Source organism: Bidens hawaiensis, unplaced genomic scaffold (assembly GCF_021521415.1).
Source record: "Bidens hawaiensis isolate Kalapana, Puna unplaced genomic scaffold, B.hawaiensis_p1.1 tig00007270_1, whole genome shotgun sequence".
Classification (NCBI taxonomy): Eukaryota; Viridiplantae; Streptophyta; class Magnoliopsida; order Asterales; family Asteraceae; genus Bidens; species Bidens hawaiensis.
The window spans coordinates 750,001-769,425 of NW_027491503.1; the positions used below are offsets into that span (position 1 = coordinate 750,001).

Below are 19,425 nucleotides of genomic sequence, written 5' to 3' on the forward strand. Positions count from 1 at the left end.
GGCTAAGGCTGAAATGGTGTGTAATTTTCGGTTGTGCAAATAGAAAAAGAATAAGGTTCAAACGTGCTCCTAGGGGGATAATGGGCGGGTAAGGAAATTTTTTTAGTGGGGGGAAATTGTATGTAAAGGTTTTCTAAAGTCTTAATCTCCATACATGTTGTGGTATTAAGATCTCGATAAGCATGTGACAAGCAAGTTCTAACTCTGTAAAACATACCGGTTTCCCTCAATCAATGGTGTAAGACATGTTGTATATCTATTATATAATATGTGTATTAAGTATAAGAGGCCATCTCACAATATGTCTGGAATTATGGGCTGCCGATATGAAACATGTATACCCGTCCCCTTGACTCGTTATCCCCGCCTAAACGACCCCATTTTCAACTTCTCTTTTTGAAAACATTTGTGAGTAAAACTATCGAGAAGCTGAAAAACCAACCATGACCAGAAACCTATAACTTGGCAATAATGACAATAATTAACAGTTAATAACTTTAGTTTCCGAACACCCTTCGATGTACTATCGGGCTAAAATTTTCAAATTTCCCCCATCCCCACACTTGAGGTTTACATTGTCCTCTGTAACATTCGTCTTTTTCGGTTAATGTTTATATTTGTATTTGTATCAAAACCCGACCCGTTTGTAAATCGAATCTTTTTATAAAATGATGGACTTTTATGTTCATAATCATCTCACACTTGTTGGTTTTCGAAAACACTTTCTTACGGTCTTTAAAACGCCTCAAAAACGCTCCGAAACGACCCGCAAAGCAAAATGGACCAGCCCCCCTGAAGACGCCGCGCCGCGCAGACCAAGGGGAGAGGCCGGTCGCGTGACGTCTTGGACCACCTGCACACATACTTCGGAATTTTGGCTTCTTGTTTGTATTATTTACTTGTTTAGACCCTTTTAACTCATGAAAGCCTTGATATAAAACATAGAAAACAACTTTGACTACTTCCCTCTATAAACAAACCCATCCTATTCATTTCTCCTTGCTTATTCACCTTCTTTCTCTCCCAAACAAAGTTAATATCTCTAACCTTCAAGGTTCTTAATAATCAAGCAACGACCTTCTTTAATTCTTGTTTGTTACTTACTAATTCATGTCTTGTGGTACAACATATATATAATATGCACCCCTTGTTTCCTTCGGCTTTCATCTTCTTCGGTAGGTGATATGCTACAAGGCAAGGCTTCATGGAGAACTCTTTGTAGTTCTTGATTATACTATTTTCCTTTAATGCTTTATTAGTCTTGTTTATATTGTAAGTAGTTTAGTTTTAATTCATGTTTAAAGAGTTTCATGGTGTTGGGTATGAAGTCACTAGTCTCGGTTTTATCCCGAGATTAGACCCGAGGAACCAAGACCGGACTCTTGTTTACTAGCTTTTGTTTTAAATAGTTTTGTTTACTAGTTTTGTTTGAAATAGTTAAATAAACATGTTTATGAAAGATTTGAACCTTGTAACTTCTAAAACCATTTTTATAGTTCTATTGTATTTGGGTATGTGGCAACCATCCTCGGTATCATTCCGAGTCAAGGACCGAACCAAAACTGAACTAAACCGAGTTCACTTGCTTAAGACACACAAGTGTGTTTTTGGCCACCGAAACTCATCTTTTCTTCAAGATTGTATTTTAAACTAATTTTAAGTATTTTATCAACTTACTTGGTGTGTTGGGATCCAACTTGATCTTATAACAAGTTTGGACCGGTGAAACCAAATACTCACTTAACGGACGTGAAGGTTCTCCACAATAGAACTATATACTTGGTTAAGTCTTTTAATTTTATTGAGTTATCTCAAAACATTTTGGAAAGTTAACTTTGAGTTTAGTTAATTATCTAGACCCAAATTAACAAATCCGAACACTCGATTAAAACCTTGTTTTGGTATTCATATACCCAAGGGTTTTGCATTAGTGCAATATAACCCACATAAGTTACTTAACATAGGTTGAGTAATAATTATGAATGAAATACCAAGACCCGGTTTCGAGTAAACTTACTTTTAGAGCATGTCTTTAATTTCCCAAACATTTACGTTTTTAAACCATAAACTTCATTTATTTACTTTACTTGTCATATTTTACTTTAAACCCTTCCAAGACTACCTACTAACTTAAGACCCGTTTAATCTAGGTCTTGCTCGTTAAACCCGATCTCCGATTATTCAAGAATCAATCTTTCAAGTTACTTAGTTAACGTGAGTACATTTCATCCCTCGTTTTCACTTTTATCTTTTGGGGGTAACATGCATACTTATTCAAACAAAATGATTTTTTATACTCATTTCTCAAACCACAAACTTTATGTATGATGCTAGAATACTTGCTCTATTGTGTGTTATATGTCTCATATGCTTTACGTGCGCGAGTGTTTATTTTTATGTTGTTGTTGAGCCTCATTAAGTATGATCATACGCTCCCCTAACTACTTAGCCTTGTGCTAGTAGAATAGGGCCTCATTATCCAAGTATGTCGGTTGTTACCGATTAGAAAGGATCCTCATTTACATATGTTTTATATGCCACGATTGATGCTTTTATTTATAGTCTCATATACGTTTGTGGATTTCGCTCATATTATATATACTCAAAACTATGAAATTGCTCACCAACATACGTGTTGGCAAATGTTATTTTATGTATTGTTACAGGTTTGATTATTACTTGAGTTGGAGTTCGAAAGCGTTATTCTATTTGATACCGCTAGGTTATTAGAAGAATGAACAATATCTATCTTTTATATTTTGGTGTTTATTTATAAGAACAATATGTGTTACTTTGATGATTGAATGAAATTAATAAGTTGATTAAATATTGTCACTTTAATAGTGTCTTGTGTTCTTGGGCAATCCGTTTCACCCCGGCATGTTCCGCCGCCTTTGGTCAGGGTGTTACATCCTCAATGATAAAATATTTAAACAATTAATGAACATTTGAGGGACGGGGTTGAAATTGACTGTTTAAAAATTTAAAGACTCGGGGCTCTAATGTGATGGTTCTATTAGCAATTACACAATTACACTTTTAACACTCAAACTAATAAAAACAAAATAGGTTTTGAAACTAAAATCACCTGATATCATCGACAATGGAATGGAACAATTTGCTCGCGAACCTTCGTAAACACTCGTGCACACTCGCCTCACCCAAATACCAAAACTGACAACCAATCCTGCCAAATCTCGAGACGTGTAGAAGTAAGCTTCTCACAAGTGTAAGACATAGGTCTTTTAAAAGTTATAAAAATGATTTTCTATTAATTTTGTTAAAACAATTACCGAGCCGAATTAATTAATTTCATAATAAATTTGTTAAACTAATTAATAATGTTAAAAGACCTAACTCACTTTCGTAGGAATCACGATTGCATTTAGCGTATGCAACAAGCCCTTTAAACCCCCCAGTAGCCCGGGTGGACGAGTGAGGTCTCGTGAGGATTCAAAATCCCAACGTTTCTCGTGCGGTATCCCCACACTTAGATTTTGCTATGATGGTATGCTTAAAATACAATTAGTAATATAAAAACTAAAACAAAATGGAAACTAAAAATATACAAAATGTACAATTACCACCCTTTTGAAACTTGTATGGCATTCAAGGTGGGCGTCTGACCCGCTCCCGTGCAACTTTCTCATTATAAGCACGCTTTTTCTTCAATCATTTGTTGCCAGTCTTTCGATAGGCCAGGATCTGGCCCGAACATCCTCAATCTCCACTCTCGATCATTTTGGTTGGTTGGATGTCTCACTTTCTTCTTCCTTGGTCGGCTACCTTTCTCTTCCACTTTCTCACTTTGTTGTTTCTCAAATCCCTTCTTATTTATCATGTCAGTCACAAAACATTCCTCTTTTCTATGATCCTTGTCCAAGGATACACACTTGTCAACAAGAGGGTTAATAGCATTTTCAAACAATAATAACCGTCCATTACGGTCTCCACACTTGATTCCCAAAATCCCCTTAGCACAATCAATTACCGCATGTGTTGTGGTAAGGAATGGCCGACCCAGTATGACTTGTGGTTGTGTATTATTCACACGTTTAGCATAGTCAAGTACAAGAAAGTCAACTGGGTAGGAAAATTCCTCCACCTGAACCATTACATTTTTCACCATGCCCCGAGGAAGTGTATGAGTTTGGTCCGCCAACACCACTGTGGTGTTTAACCTTTCTAACGGGCCAAATTCATACTGATCATATAAACTACCGGGCATGATACTAACACATGCTCCAAGATCTAAAAGTGCCCGATCAGTTTTAAATTCCCCAATTTGAATTGATAAAAACGGCACTCCCGGGTCTTGGAGTTTACTGAGGGTGGTATTATGCTCCACCCCTTCATCAATTTTGTTAGTCAATTTACCATTTAAACATTTATCACAAAAACAATTTTCACAAAAAGATGTTTCATTTGCTTTTAAATTCGAGTTATTTTGGAAAATAATTCCATTTTGACCAACACAATCACACTCATCACTAACACCTTCCACCACCACTTCAACAAACTGGGGTGGTGGTGAATCAACATCAACACTAGAAATTTCAAAATTAGGTAAAAGACTTACCGCATTGATGTGTACATTTTTTTCCTTCCTGGAGCTAGAGAAATAGTGGTTTGGGTTGACTGTAGTATCACTCAGGAGTTGACCCGCACTCTTTTGCAACTTTGCCATATCTGCTGCGAGTTGACCAATCTTCTTTGACATTGCCTCTGATGACTTATCCCGTAACTCAAACTGTTTATTCGTTTCAGCCTTATGATCTGTCATAATCTCTTCATAAATGCATCAAACTTTGAGTGCACTGACTCGTCTGCTTTCCGTATTTGAAATTCGGGTGATTTCTCAAGCCGGGGTGGTATGTGTTTAAATTGAACCCCTAACTTTTGGAATCCCCATAAGCATAATTAACCCCTTCGGGATCCTCCTCGTTTTCATACTCGGGGCAATCATTTGCTGTATGCCCAAGTTCCCCCACAATCTTCACAAATTGGAAACTTTACCCCGACTTTACCAGCCTCCTTTTTACCTTTATTTTTCTTCAACAATGTCAGTTCTCTTTCTAACTCTGCTATCCGTTCAGATTCACTCACTGCTGATTTTAGTGATTGGGTAGTCGAGTGTTTTCTTCTTCTTTTCTGTAGCTGCTTCTGACTTAGAATCTTCACACATAAACTCAAGAAAATTCCAGTCATCTTCTTCCGGTTGGTTTAATAATTGATCATTACACGTGGCTTTCAAATGCTTTCTGTCTTCATTTGTTAACCCGTCAACAAAACACTTCACTAATTTCCACAACTCGATCTGATTATGAGGGCACTTTTTTATCATCTATTTGAAACGGGTAAATGTCTCATGAAATAGCTCGCCCGGTAACTGTGAAAAATGGCGAATCTCAATTCGGGCATCATTTGTCTTCGATTGTGAATAATACTCGTTTAGGAACACCTGTTGCATCTCGGCCCAGTTTCTGATACTATACATCGGTAATGAGTTAAACCAGTGTTTTGCTTTGTCTTTCAATGAAACTGGAATAACCATAACCGAACCTCATCTTGATCAAATGAATCATCGCCAATCGACCCGCAAATAGCCGAAAAATCAGACAAGTGTGAATACGGGTCCTCAGAAGCCATCCCGTGAAAATGTGGCACGATGTTAATGTAAGACAGTCGGGACTTAAATGTCTGGTATCCCGGCACTCGTACCTGTGGGACAATCGAGGATGCTCCATATGATATAGCCGGTCTAAAACGGCTGTCAACACCCTGAATTGGGGCAATATAATTTCTCCTTCACGCTGGATTAACCAAATCACCTCTATTGACATGAATTCTCTGACCTCTGTCAAACCTTTCGGCTCTGTTAACCATGTTTCGCCCAATACCATTTCCCCCCTATTTCTGTTAACAAAGTCACCATATCTCCGATTCACCGGTGCTTCCACCTCTTCATCCCAATCATTATTTCACTCATTTATCGGCTCAAACCCCTCATTTTGTCTAACTATCTAATTTACCTCGTTATTATACTCAAAACCTTGGCCCGCATCGTTCTCATCCCCCTTTTCTTCATCGTCTGTATGAATGTTGGGACGATCATCATCAAGATTAATCCGAACTCTTCGTCTAGGAGTGTTATGTGGAGCTGATGGTTCGACTTGATTGACATCTTGGTTTCGGTTTCGGTTCCGGTTTCGGGTTCTAGAAAAAGGAGCTGAGTTATTCGGTTTGTTTTGCTGGTTATCATCGGGTTGGAAATTGTTGTCTGGGTTAAAATCATTGTTTTCTGGGAGTTGGTTCGAGTCTGGGTTTAGGTTTTCATTCTGGTTCTGGTTTTGGTTCTGGTGTTAGTTTTGGTTTTGACCTTCCATTTCTGAAGCTCTGTTCTAAACTCGGTTCTGCCGAGCTAGTCTTTCAATTTCGGGCTCGAAAACAAGCGGTGACTGTCTGTCCGAGTGTTGGGTGTGCATAAACCTGGTACCTGCACAAACAACACACCCCGCGTAAAATGAAAAAAATAAAAATAAAATAAAATAAAATTCAAACTAAAATCTAAAAATTAAAACTAAACTAAAATAAACTAAACACAAAAAATCAAATAACACAAAAAACACTAAGCGCACTAACTCCCGGCAACGGCGCCATTTTGATAACCGTCGTTTGATTCATGCAAAAAACCTAATTAACCTAAGTAGCTAGGATAAGTAAGGTATCGTATCCACTAGGAATATGTGGTCAATGCAAATCGTGTAACAACTTCAATGTTATGAAGTAACAAAATGTAGTGCTGATCACACAAGCAAATAAGAATGAGTTTTAATACTGGTTAAACAACTTCAAAAATTCAAATAATTAACAAAAGCAAATCACACCCGGGGTTCAAGAATGCAAACAAACAATAATCTCATGCAACCTAACATATTAACTATTACTGATTAACACAGACTGATTAACTAGATAAACCTTAGGCATCAACAATCGCTAACACACGGAACTGGTTATCAAATAGTCCCTGTCAGTGTGACTCAACTAAGGGCAATTGTATACTTCTTTGTATTCAACTAATCAAAACAATCCTATGAGCAATTATTATAGCAACCTACAAACTAGTCGTTCTGATAAACGTAAACCTAAACCGACTTAATGCACAACAATACTAAACATAAATACCCATAGATTAATCATCAAAAGTTACAAAGTATGTGTTCTTAATACAGGAGAAAACTGAAAGTAATACAAACTTTACATCCCGGATATGATTCGAGAAGACTAGCCAAGCATCGTCATCGATAGATCTTCAATTATGATGAGGAAGGCCATTAAGATTGATCAATAGATGATTGGTAGCCCTAGAATTCACCCAAAATCGCCTAATAGCTATTGCTGGTCGTCATAACTGATTACGGTTCGTCAAATAGAAGATATAGGTCAAAACCCGTTTTTTCCTGTTTTTTATGTCCATCGCGATAGGCTATGGACATATGACCATCTCATCGCGTATCGCGACCTAAGAAAACCTCATATTCAGATTCCTCTCATTGAGAAACCCAAAATTCTTATGTTATGGCTCCCGTAACTCATTTTCTAGCCCAGGATATGCCCGTTTTACTTCTTGGCCACATTTTGTCACCCATCTTGTTCAGTTTTAGCATCAGCTTATGATTTCTCATCCATACTCTTCCCGAATCCTTGTAACACTTCCCAAGACATCAAATCATGCTTAGGTCTTCCCGAGATATCATTCCATGCTCGTACAAAACTCCCATTTAGCATCTTTAACGATCAATGACCTGAAATACAAAAGCACGTATGAAGTACTAATGTTCCAACAATACACTCAATAAAACTAGATAATTAATATATTAATATATATATATATATATAAAATACCCGACCATCATCCTTAAATGTTCTTTGACCACGTGCTGGGAGCTTCCAGTAGCGAACTATGAGGTAGACTCAGTCGTAGAGTCGTTATACCTAGCTAACACATCACCATTCAAACACAATTATTAGTAAACATATATTACCGAGGATCCCTGATCCTTCATAATCTGGATCATATCTCAAGGATAATCTATCCATAAGATAGTCAAGAATAATGGATCCTCAGCATAAAATTCATGCCCTAACAATTGCCCCCAAAATGGCGGGTGATAGTGTAACACAACTGTCATTTTGAAATTTGAAATCCCTGCAAAAAGTAGATGATTAGACATGTGTCAGGCAGTTATTATCAATAAACTCATTGTTTTCCGCCGCCTATATATGTGATTATCATAACCATCTTATAACCACAAAATCCAGTCGTCACTCAGGTATCCTTCTTTCTTTTCTTTTCATTTTCCTTTTCTCGATCATGTCTATTGTTTCTGCTTCCTCTTCCTCTTCCGACCAAACCGACCCCAATGAACTCCATTCGCAAGGTATCCTTGAAGCCCCGTCCTTCTACGTCTGTTAGTTCACAGATCCGGAAATTGACGACATTCGTTCCGGCCAACGCCGTTTTTCGATCCTTCGACTCTACAACCTGTAGCGATTGTATATCAAAGAACCGGGTTTGTTTTCCAGCCCAACCGTTCTTGATAGGCTTCAAATACCCCTTTCCTGATTATACCCAAAGTTTTTTCACCTTGACCGGAATTAGTTACATCCAGACCATGCCTATGTTATGGAGGGTCCTTCGTGCTGTAGAAATATAATCGAGGAAGAAGGCGTCGAGTTCGGCTTGTCGGAGTTAGCGTACCTGTACACCTTAGTTACTCATGGTTCCAAATGTTTTGTTTTTAAATCGAAACCTCGTCAAGTGATTCCTATCTCCAAGGTTACCCAGAACGATACACTCTGGAAGAATCAATTTTTCTTCGTAAAAAGGGATTCCATTCCGGGTGGACCTGATCTACCCAAAAGGTGGATACATAAGGGTAGGATCTAGGATCCTTAGGTCATAATGGTATGATACTTGATTCTTTCACTAACATGGAAACACTTACTCGAAATCTCACTTATCAGATTCCATTTTGGAAGACATAATTTTTTCTGAAGAATTCGCCATGATATATCTGATCCATGCATAATATCATGAAAAATGGATACTTTTCTTTTCTTGTATAGCTAAAAACTTTCCTTTGTTGTCTGAGCTTCCTGGAATTGAAGAGAGAGTCAAAAATTCTTGGCATTGGATCCTACAATCAAAATCTTTCAAGCTAAGTTTGTTGCAGCTTTTCAGGAATCAAACTCAGAATCAAACATGTCAGGTAAGTATCCTTATAGTTAAGTTTAATATTGATAAAAAAATAATTGTAAACTTATCTGTAAATCCTTGTTTATAGGTGCACAGAAGTCAGGAAAATCTGCATCCAAGTTCTCTTTTGAAGATATTGACTGCATGCTTGTGAAGAAAGAAACTCCGAAATCCACTCCCATGTCCGAACCTCGTCCAGTCACGACCCGAGCTAAGTCAGGAGCAAAGAGGAAGAAAAGCTCTGAACCTGAGAACCCCTTTGACATCGAGAAACAGTTTCTCGAGATGCTTAGTGCCGTAAGGATCCTTTATCCTGCTTAGCCTTTATTGATAAATCAAGTATTCTTCTAATAAGGTCTCATTTTCTAATACAGGCTGTCAACTCTGCTCGAAGCCATCATGAGAAGATCGTTGGAGAATACGAGGAGACTCTTGCTGGGATGAGGTCCATGGCCGCTGCAAAGGATAAAGCGCTTTCCAAAATAACCAAGGAGAAGAAACAAGCCGAGGATCACGCATCCACACTCGCAGTTCAAATGCAGGATGAGATCAACCGAGCTACCAATGAGGCGATGATTTGGGCTGCCAAATCAGTTCTGCAGGCCAGAATCAAGCTGGTGAGTGAAGCTAATGATCCATCTTTTGACAAATCTTAATGGGACATAGCGCAGTGGAAGCAATCCTCGGCAGATTTGGGTGGTGGTAAGGACGAAGAGGAAAGTGAGATGGCTGATGCGAGTGGAGCAGGTGCAAGTGGAGCGAATGAGGCAGATGAGGCTGAAGAAGGAAAAAGAGCAGCAACGGAGGGTGAAGAAGCTGCTTGAACGAGCGATGAAGGATATTGAAGACAAGGCCCGAGCCCGTTCTTTTTTTTTATTTTGATGATGGTTTTATGGATAATTAATTATGGTTTGTAACAGACAATAATATTTCAAGCAGAAATAAATTAAGGATTTCGAATCCATAAGTGTTGATACTTTTCGCGATCCTTGTAAAAAATAAATTAAGGATCTTGAATCCGTAAATGTTAATCCTTCTGTGATCCTTATAGTTGAACTTAGGATACCTGATGCAAATAACTTATGAAATTAAACGGGATTAAATCCAATAAATTGGGTACAAGCCCAAACAGGGGACAAGTCCAAAAACTGGGGACAAGCCCAAACTGGGGACTGGCCCAAAGATACGGGTGTTAACTGGGGACTCGCCCAAACCGAGAGTTATCCCAAATGTAAGATAACATTAAAATGTTATAAACCGGTGGAATGGTATGTCTACCATAAATCGTAGGATCCTCCATGTAGCCGAAGACAACGAAATTGTCAGCCAGTAAGCGTGTACTGGTCCCGCTACCCCAGACTATACGTTGGATAGCGTGCGCTCCAGGCGAGAGTGTAGAAACTCTAATTTATAAGAAAGGTGAAAACCTTTAAACCTTGGAAGATATGACCATCGGGGGTCATACCTTAATCGTGGGCTAGGCCAAAGAAAATAGCAAAGTACCTTAAATATGAAGGAGAGGTGGCCAACCTCTTAGCCATTGAACATCTTACTAATATCCTGCATTGTTACTTAAAACTTGGAAAAAACAAATGTTAAGAATAGGTTATCCTTAAAAAAGTAAAAATCTTAAATGAATAAGCGATCAAATAGATATTACCGATTTTAAGATCCTTAATCCTTTAAGGATACTAGATCCTCAGAGGATACTTGATCCTGATCAGAAAAAGTACTTCTTGAGGTGGATAGCGTTTCATGCTCTTGGTAACCTGTTGCCTTCCATAGTGAGCAAATGATATGCCCCTTTTCCTGCTTCCGATTCAATCAGATAAGGACCTTCCCACTTGGGTGCTAGCTTCCCATCTGCCGGATTGGTTGTATTTTGGAAGGCTTTCCTCAAGACCAGATCTCCTTCTTGAAATCTTCTGATCCCTATACTTTTGTTATATGCCCCAGCTACCCTTTGTTGATATGCCACCATCCTGATCTTGGCTAGATATCTAAGTTCTTCAACAGTGTCTAAATCTTCAAGAAGGATTCCACTATTGACTTCAGGATCACGGATGCTTGTTCTGGCTGTAGGAACCACCATCTCTGTAGGGATTACTGCTTCGGATCCAAACACCAATGAGAAGGGTGTTTGTCCTGTTGCATTCTTGGATTTCGTCCTGTCAGCTCAAATGACATAAGGTAGCTCTTCAGCCCACTTTCCTTTCTTGGATCCTAGCTTCTTTTTCAAGTTGTTGATGATGATCTTGTTGCTTGACTCTGCTTGGTCGTTAGCTTGAGGATGGACCGGTGTGGAAGTAATCATCTTGATGCCCCAACTGTCACAAAAGTTAGTAGTTCTTTTCCCAATAAACTGGGATCCATTCTCACAAACAATTTCATGGGATACCAAATCTAGTTATAATGTTTCTTTTAATAAAGGATATAACTTCCCTTTCTCGGACTTGTACGAATGCTTCTGCTTCAATCCATTTAGAGAAGTAGTCTGTCATAGCAAGCATAAAGACCTTTCCACCTGGTGCCTTTGGTAGCTTGCCAACAATATCCATCCCCCATTTCATGAAAGGCCATGAAGAGGATATAGGATACATTGGTTCTGCTGGCCGATGAAGGATGTTTGCATGCCTTTGGCATGCATCACACTTCTTTTTGTATTCCGTTGCACCCTTCTTCATTGTTGGCCAGAAGTACCCAGTCCTAAGTATTCTAGAGAATAATGTTCTCCCCCCTGTGTGGTTGCCGCATTCGCCTTCGTGGAAGTCTTGGAGTACCTCTTGTATTTCAGGATCCTCAATGCATCTCAAATAGGGACCTGCAAGATATTTTATATATACAATATCTTGTAAAATAATGAATTGTGATACCTTCAATCTGAAAGCTTTAGGATTTTCCCCTGTAGGAATTTCTCCATCTTGAAGGAACTTCTTAATTGGCAGGATCCAAGATCCTACTTTTTGAGAAGATGAAGGATCCTTAAGTTTTTCCGTGCAATCCACTGTTTCCTCCACAACTTCCTGTTCTCCAATTTCCGGAGACATTATATGAATGATAGGTATCTTTACATCATCCGGGATCTTTAATGAAGACGCTAAATTTGCTAAGGCATCTGCCCCAGCATTTTCTTCTCTTGGTACCTGTGAGCTACTAAACAATTTGAAGGATTTTGCTAATTCCTTCACCATTTTTAAATATTTGATCATATTCTCACCTTTCACGGTATAAGAGCCATTAAAGTGGTTAGTTATAAGTAAAGAATCTATATAAACTTGAAAATACCTGATCCTCATCTGTTTTGGCTAAAAGTAAACCTACAATAAGTGCTTCATATTCTGCCTCATTGTTGGTGGCATGGAATGCACATGCAATGGACTGGGGTATTATGCCCCCCTATGGCAATTTCAGTAGGATACCTAATCATGTTCCTCTTACGTTGGATGCTCCATCCGTAAAGAGGATCCAAGGATCCTTGGTTTCTTCTAGTTGCTGGACTTCTAAATCAGCTTCCTTTTGCATGTCACTGCTGAAATTAGCCACAAAGTCTACTAGTGCCTGCGATTTAATGGCAGTTCTGGGTTCATACTGAATATCATATGCACTCAGCTTCACAGCCCACTTGGCCATCCTTCCTGACAATTCTGGTTTTCTAAGTACATTCTTAACAGGATAATTAGTTATCAAAATAATAGTATGCGTATCAAAGTAATGTCTCAACTTAGTAGAAGCCATAAAAAGTGCAACAATTAATTTTTCTAAATGAGAATACCTGGCTTCCGCATCTAAAAGACTTTTACTTACATAATAAACGGGATACTGTTCACCTTCGTGATCCTTCACGAGGACAACACTCACTGCATTTCCTGAAACAGCTAGGTACAAATATAAGGATTCTCCATCCACAGGCTTCATCAAAGCTGGTGCTGAGGATAAGTAATCCTTTAAGGCTTTAAGTTCAACTTCATGTTTCTTCGTCCACTCGAACTTCTTGTTTTTCCTAAGGATGTCATAGAAGTCTTTGCACTTCTCTGAGGATCTGGATATGAATCTGTTGAGAGCAGCTATTCTTCCCGTCAGTCTTTGGACATCCTTAGCATTCACAGAAGACTTCAAATTGACGATGGTTTCTATCTACTCGGGGCTCGCTTCTATTCCTATTTTGGTCACCATGTATCCTAGGAACTTCCCATCTTTGACACCAAAATGGCATTTTGTTGGATTCAGCTTCATATTGTACTAATCCAGGATGTTGAATGCTTCTTCAAGATCTCTGAGGTGATTTTCTGCCCTTTTTAACTTCACCACCATGTCGTCTATGTAGACTTCCATGGTCTTGCCTAACTGATCCTTGAACATAATGTTGACCAATCTTTGATATGTTGCCCCTGCATTTCTTAGTCTGAATGACATAGCAATATAAAAGTATATACGCTGGTAGGAGTCATGAATGTTGTATCTTCTTGATCAGATGGTTCCATCTGAATTTGTTGGAATTCAAAGGAAGCATCCATAGAGGTAAGCATCTCATGTCCTGTCGTTGCATCCACCATGGAGTCTATATCTGGTAATGGGAAAGGATCCTTGGGGCATGACTTGTTTAAATCAGTAAAATCGACACACACCCTCCACTTTCCATTCTTTTTGGAAACAACAACCACATTAGTTAACCATCGAGAATACTTAACCTCTCTGATCACACCGGCCTTAAGAAGTTTTTCAACTTCTTCTTGTATGATCATGTTCCTCTCAGGAGCGAATTTCCTTCGCTTCTGATGGATGGGTTTAACAGATAAATCAAGGCCTAACTTGTGAGTAATTACCTCCTTAGAAATACCTTTCATGTCTGAATGTCTGAAAGCAAACGTGGACTTTCTCTGTTTTAGGAAGGATACTATATCCTCCTCGATCTCACTAAGGATATTGGATCCTTGGAACACTTTTACATCTGGATCCTCGGGATCCAAGGATACCTCTTTTATGTCTCGTTCCCGAGCTTCTAACACGTCCCTAGGATGCTGTTGTGGTTGCTATGCTATCGTCTGTTTGGCTGTCTGCTTCAAAGACGAAGAATAACAAATCTTGGCTTCCACCTGATCACCATCTATCCTTACTACTCCCCCAAGGAGTCGGAAGTTTAATTCATTGATGGTAAGTAGAGGCCACTGCCTTCATCCCATGTAGCCAAGGCCTGCCCAAAATAACATTGCAACAAGAAAGGTTATCAATAACACAGAATTTCTGGTAAGAATTTAACCCTTCAATATATATTGGAAGTTTGATGTCCCCCAATTTTTTCTTGGTTTCGCCACTTAAACCAACGAATACCGACGTCCGTGGTATGATCTCCGAGTCTGGGATATTCATATTCTGAAATACATCTTGTTGGATGATATTGACCGAGCTTCCACCATCGACTAGGATCCCGCAAACATAATGGTTAGCTATAAACAAAGGAACAATCAAACCGTCATGATGTGGATCCTGGATGTTTGATTTATCTTCTTCATTGAATAAGATCCTTTTGTCAGTCGTAAAAGTGGTGGATATAACAGGCCGTTCTCCATTTTCCAGCTTGGTCTCTTTGGCGTGCCTTTTTTTCGAAGAGAAAGAGGTTTCGTATATATCTGAGCCTCCGGAGATGAAGTTGATCACTTGAGCATCTGATGGGGGCGGAGTTGCTTTTTGAGGAACTTCTTCCGGATCCTGGATCCTTGACTTTTTTTCTTCCCAACAGTTCCTTAAAATGGCCCTTGCTTAGAAGGTATCCAATTTTTCTCCTCAAACCAATGCAATCGTCTGTCATATGGCCAAAATCCTCATGAAACACGCACCATTTGGATTTGTCTCTGAAGGTCATTGACTTCTCGTTCTTTCGAGGCCACCTTACCTTCTCTCCTAGATCCTTCATGGCACAAATCAAGCCATGAGTATCAACAGAGAAGCAATACTCTGAGATGCTTGGGTAATCTTCATCATCATCATCATCTCCTTCTTCAACTGCCCGAACGTTTTGGTTGTTGAATTTGGAGTACGGTTTCGAGTTGCTGTTTCTGAACGAGGATCCTTTATTCTTGTCAGGGGATTCTTTTTTTGTATGAGCCCCCAATCGTTCTTGGATCCTTTTGTCATCCTCCAGTCGTATGAACCTTAATGCCCTGTTCCTCACTTCATCTAAAGACCTACAAGGAGTCGTCACAAGATCATTATAAAAGGGGGAGCCCCTATTTAGCCCCATCTTAAAGGCTTTTACAGCCGTAGCCATGTCAAGATTTGGGATTTCTAGGGCCTCCCTGCCAAACCTCGTGACAAAATCCCTAAGGGATTCATCATTAGGTTGGACTACTCTATATAAGTCACTAGTTAACTTCTCAAATTTCCTACTACAAGAAAACTGGATGTTGAACAAGTTAACTAAATGTGAGAAAGAAGTAACAGAAAAGAGAGGAAGACTTAGCAGCCATTTTAAAGCAGATCCTGGTAGTGTGGCTCCAAAACCCTTGCACAGACAAGCCTCCTTGAGCCTCTCAGGAATCGGGTTAATTTCCATCATTTCCCTGTATTGTGTTACATGCTCTTCAGGATCAGTGGTCCCGTCATATACTTTCATGTTGGGGGGTTTGAAAGTGTTTCGGGATCTCCGCGTCACAGAATGGTGGAGAAAATATGGACAATTTGTGGCTTCCTTCCGGTATTTCAGGGATAGGACGGATTACCCCTGGTGCGCTGGATATCATATCCTTGAGTTATCGCAGTTCCTTAGCCATAGCTTGGTTGATACCTGCATTCTGCATGGAACCACGATTAGCATTTAAGGTATGGGATCATGCATGTTACCTCCTTGTTGTGTGAAGGTTGGCATTCCAGAAGAATAGCTGAGGTAAGAAGCGTCTGCTACAGGAGTTGGTCCACTAGAGGCAACGGTTTGCATGGGGGTAATATCTCTTCCATGGACCTCCAAAGACCTCTAATGTTAAATTTAGGAGGATCCTTGATTCTGGAGAAAGGATCCTTGATTCTGGACGAAGGATCCTTGAGGCCAGAAGTTGAAGGATCCTTGATTAAATAATCCGGAGGATCCTGGATTAAGGATTGAAGATCCTTGCTGTAAGATAGAGGATCCTTGAATCTGATGACCCATGGATCCCTGGTGAAGGATAGATGACCCTTGTTGGAAAACTGATGATCCTTGAGTTTGCTGATTCATGGATCCCGGTTGGAGGATAGGTGATCCTTGCGTATGTTGAGCCAAGGATCCTGGAGTGGTAAAATCCAACATCCTAGCCATTAGAGGAGTCAGATCCTCTGCCGACCTCTTAGTCCTCTTAAGGTCTTCTATCTCCCGAAGGATCCTCTGGTTAGTCTTGTTTTGTTTCTCCATGTATGCTTTGACTTGTGAAAATATAGCAGAAACATCATTGTTAGTATTAATCACCGAAGTGGCAGCAATGGTTTTCGAGCTCTAGAAGACTGGTAATTGCGTCTTGCTTCCAGCAGCAACAGCCCTAGGTGCTCCCGTGATTGGAGGAGGCATCGGTGGTAAAGTTCTTGATGATAGAGGAACCGAAGATGGCATGGTTGATGAAGCAAAGGTTGATTGAGAGGCCATTGAAAGTAGTATAGGTAATAAGGTTGAGAATTGATGGGAATTACTATGGATTATATCACCAATTGCCCCACGGTGGGTTGTTTTGGTCAAAAATCTAACAAGGATAATGCATCCAAATTCGTTTTGTGTGGTTTAGTGCTAAGGTAACAATAATGAATATATGATCAAAATGAATCTGAACACCGTGATTTGTTGCGAGGAAAAACCCTTTAACCTTTATCAGATCAAAGGAAAAAAACCTCGCGTGATGACAACTTGTCTATCACCAATTTATTAATATCAAAATCGGGTTACAATGGATGGAGTAATGATCAAAGATTACAAATAATCTAAGTGTGTGTGATCTGCCTTGAATGTTCGAGAGAGAGTGTGTGTGAATGTTAACAGTAAGTGAATGAATGTAAGTGTAAGTATCGTGCCTAACTTTGATCATAACTCGATATTTAATAATAATAACAACTAACGATATTCCCTAAAAATCAGCCACTCTTCCACGAACTCCTTCAACGTTCTTTAACCACATGCTAGGAGCTTCCAGTAGCGAACTATGAGGTGGACTCAGTCAAGAGTCGTTATACCTAGCTAACACATCACCATTCAAACACAATTATTAGTAAACATATATTACCGAGGATCTCTGATCCTTCATAATCTGGATTATATCTCAAGGATAATCTATCCATAAGATAGTCAAGAATAATGGATCCTCAACATAAAATTCATGCCCTAACAATACTCAAAACTATGAAATTGCTCACCAACATACGTGTTGACAAATTGTATTTTATGCATTGTTACAGGTTTGATTATTTGTTGATTGGAGTTTGAAGACGCTATTTTATTTTAAGACCGTTTAGGTTATTAGAAGAATGAACAATTTAATTCTTTAATTTGTTGTTATTTGTATGAACGAGTTGTGTTACTTTTGATGATTAAATGAATGAATGAGTTGTTTAAATATTGTCACTTTAATAGTGTCTTGTGTTTTTGAGCAATCCGTTGCACCCCAACATGTTCCGTCGTCTTTGGTCGGAGTGTGACATGTCCATTTTTGGTTGTGTTCAACCCTCAACTACAATATAGTTTTTTAGATTTTAGCATAAGTATTACCACTCTTTTCATATTTAATTAATTTTGTTTTGTGTGTGATAAGGCTAGGCTTTTATCACTTTTATATAAGTGTGTTTTCGAGCAACAAGCTGATTAATGTTAGGTGACTTTTTTTAAGATACAGTTTACCTAAACAAACATAAATGTGTAAGTAGTTCCCTAAACTCATGTATTTCTCTTTCGGTGTAGAAACTATAACATTGCATACTCACAAATCACAATTTTTCATACTTTAGAAAAGAAACTTATTAGATGCAAACCTTTTTTTTATTCGCAAGATGAGAAAATGAGGTCTTATATAACCGAATATATGGTTCAAGACAATAAATAGCATACCAAATCTTATATAATTTCTATTTTGTGTTTTATTTATAACGATAAAGGTGATATTTAATATTCATATAGCGGGATAGGCGCATGACCAAAGGTGAACTCCATAATTATCTTTTGAAAAATAGAAAAGACTGGTGTTTGGAATTCCTTATTTTGCCTTCTTATAACTTTCATTTCATTAAGTTAATAAGTTACAACATTGTAACTTTTGGAACTTTTCCTCTCACAATATAAACAATCTCAAACACTGTATTACTTTTCAAAAAGTTTATAAGTTATAAGTTGGTGAAAATAAGCAATCGCAAACACCCTTTTAAAATATAACCTGCACTTCACAGAGAGGGTAAAAACATGGATACAACGTTATCCAATTTCGACGACATTTATATTAATATTAACATATCACGAGAAATGTCACATCGAAACATTAAGAAACATAGTCTACAATCAAAATTATGATTATTAGTTGATAACATTAGATGACTAACATACAAATTTCTGCCCACGTCAAACAAAATCAATAATAGGAAGTATATAAAAGTCTAAATTCATATACAGATATGGAAAAAAAAATAATCATAAGAGCACACCAGGCTTGTCAGAAGCGGGCCCATTGTTGAACTTTTGGCCCAATTATGAGGATAGCGTCATAGCACCAGTCATCAGATAACTAGACTAGAGAGCGGTTTTAGGCAAACCGAACTGAACTGGTTTGGGTTTAAAACCGGTTTCACCCAAACCTGTTCTCAAACCGACCCATACCACCAGTTTTAGAACCGGTTTTTCTTAAAATCTACCAAACCGGTTTGAGAAAAACCGGTTTATAAACCGGACCGTATCGACTTGACCGGGCTGGCCTTTCTTGCTTTTAAATCGGTTTATAAACCAAACCGGTTTAAGTCAAACCAGTTTTGACCAGTCGTTGACCAAACCTGTTCGATTTGAGTTTAAAACCGATTTTATACACCTCTAAAGTCTAAAATAGACCACTTGGAAAACGATGAACAAGGTTATCTTCTCTGACTGCCCGACTTATCTCTCTAATATGCTAGTAGATTTAAAATCTTTGAGTTATCTTCAATGTTTTAAAAACCGGTTCAAACCGGCCGGTATT

General features: G+C 38.7%; 1 pseudogene; it reads right to left on the bottom strand.

Annotated features, from left to right (window-relative positions):
• LOC143634912 (NAD(P)H-quinone oxidoreductase subunit 2 A, chloroplastic pseudogene) overlaps positions 1–4,783 on the bottom strand; it is a 7,609-nt pseudogene extending 2,826 nt beyond the window's left edge.
• Positions 4,784–19,425: the final 14,642 nt, after the last annotated feature.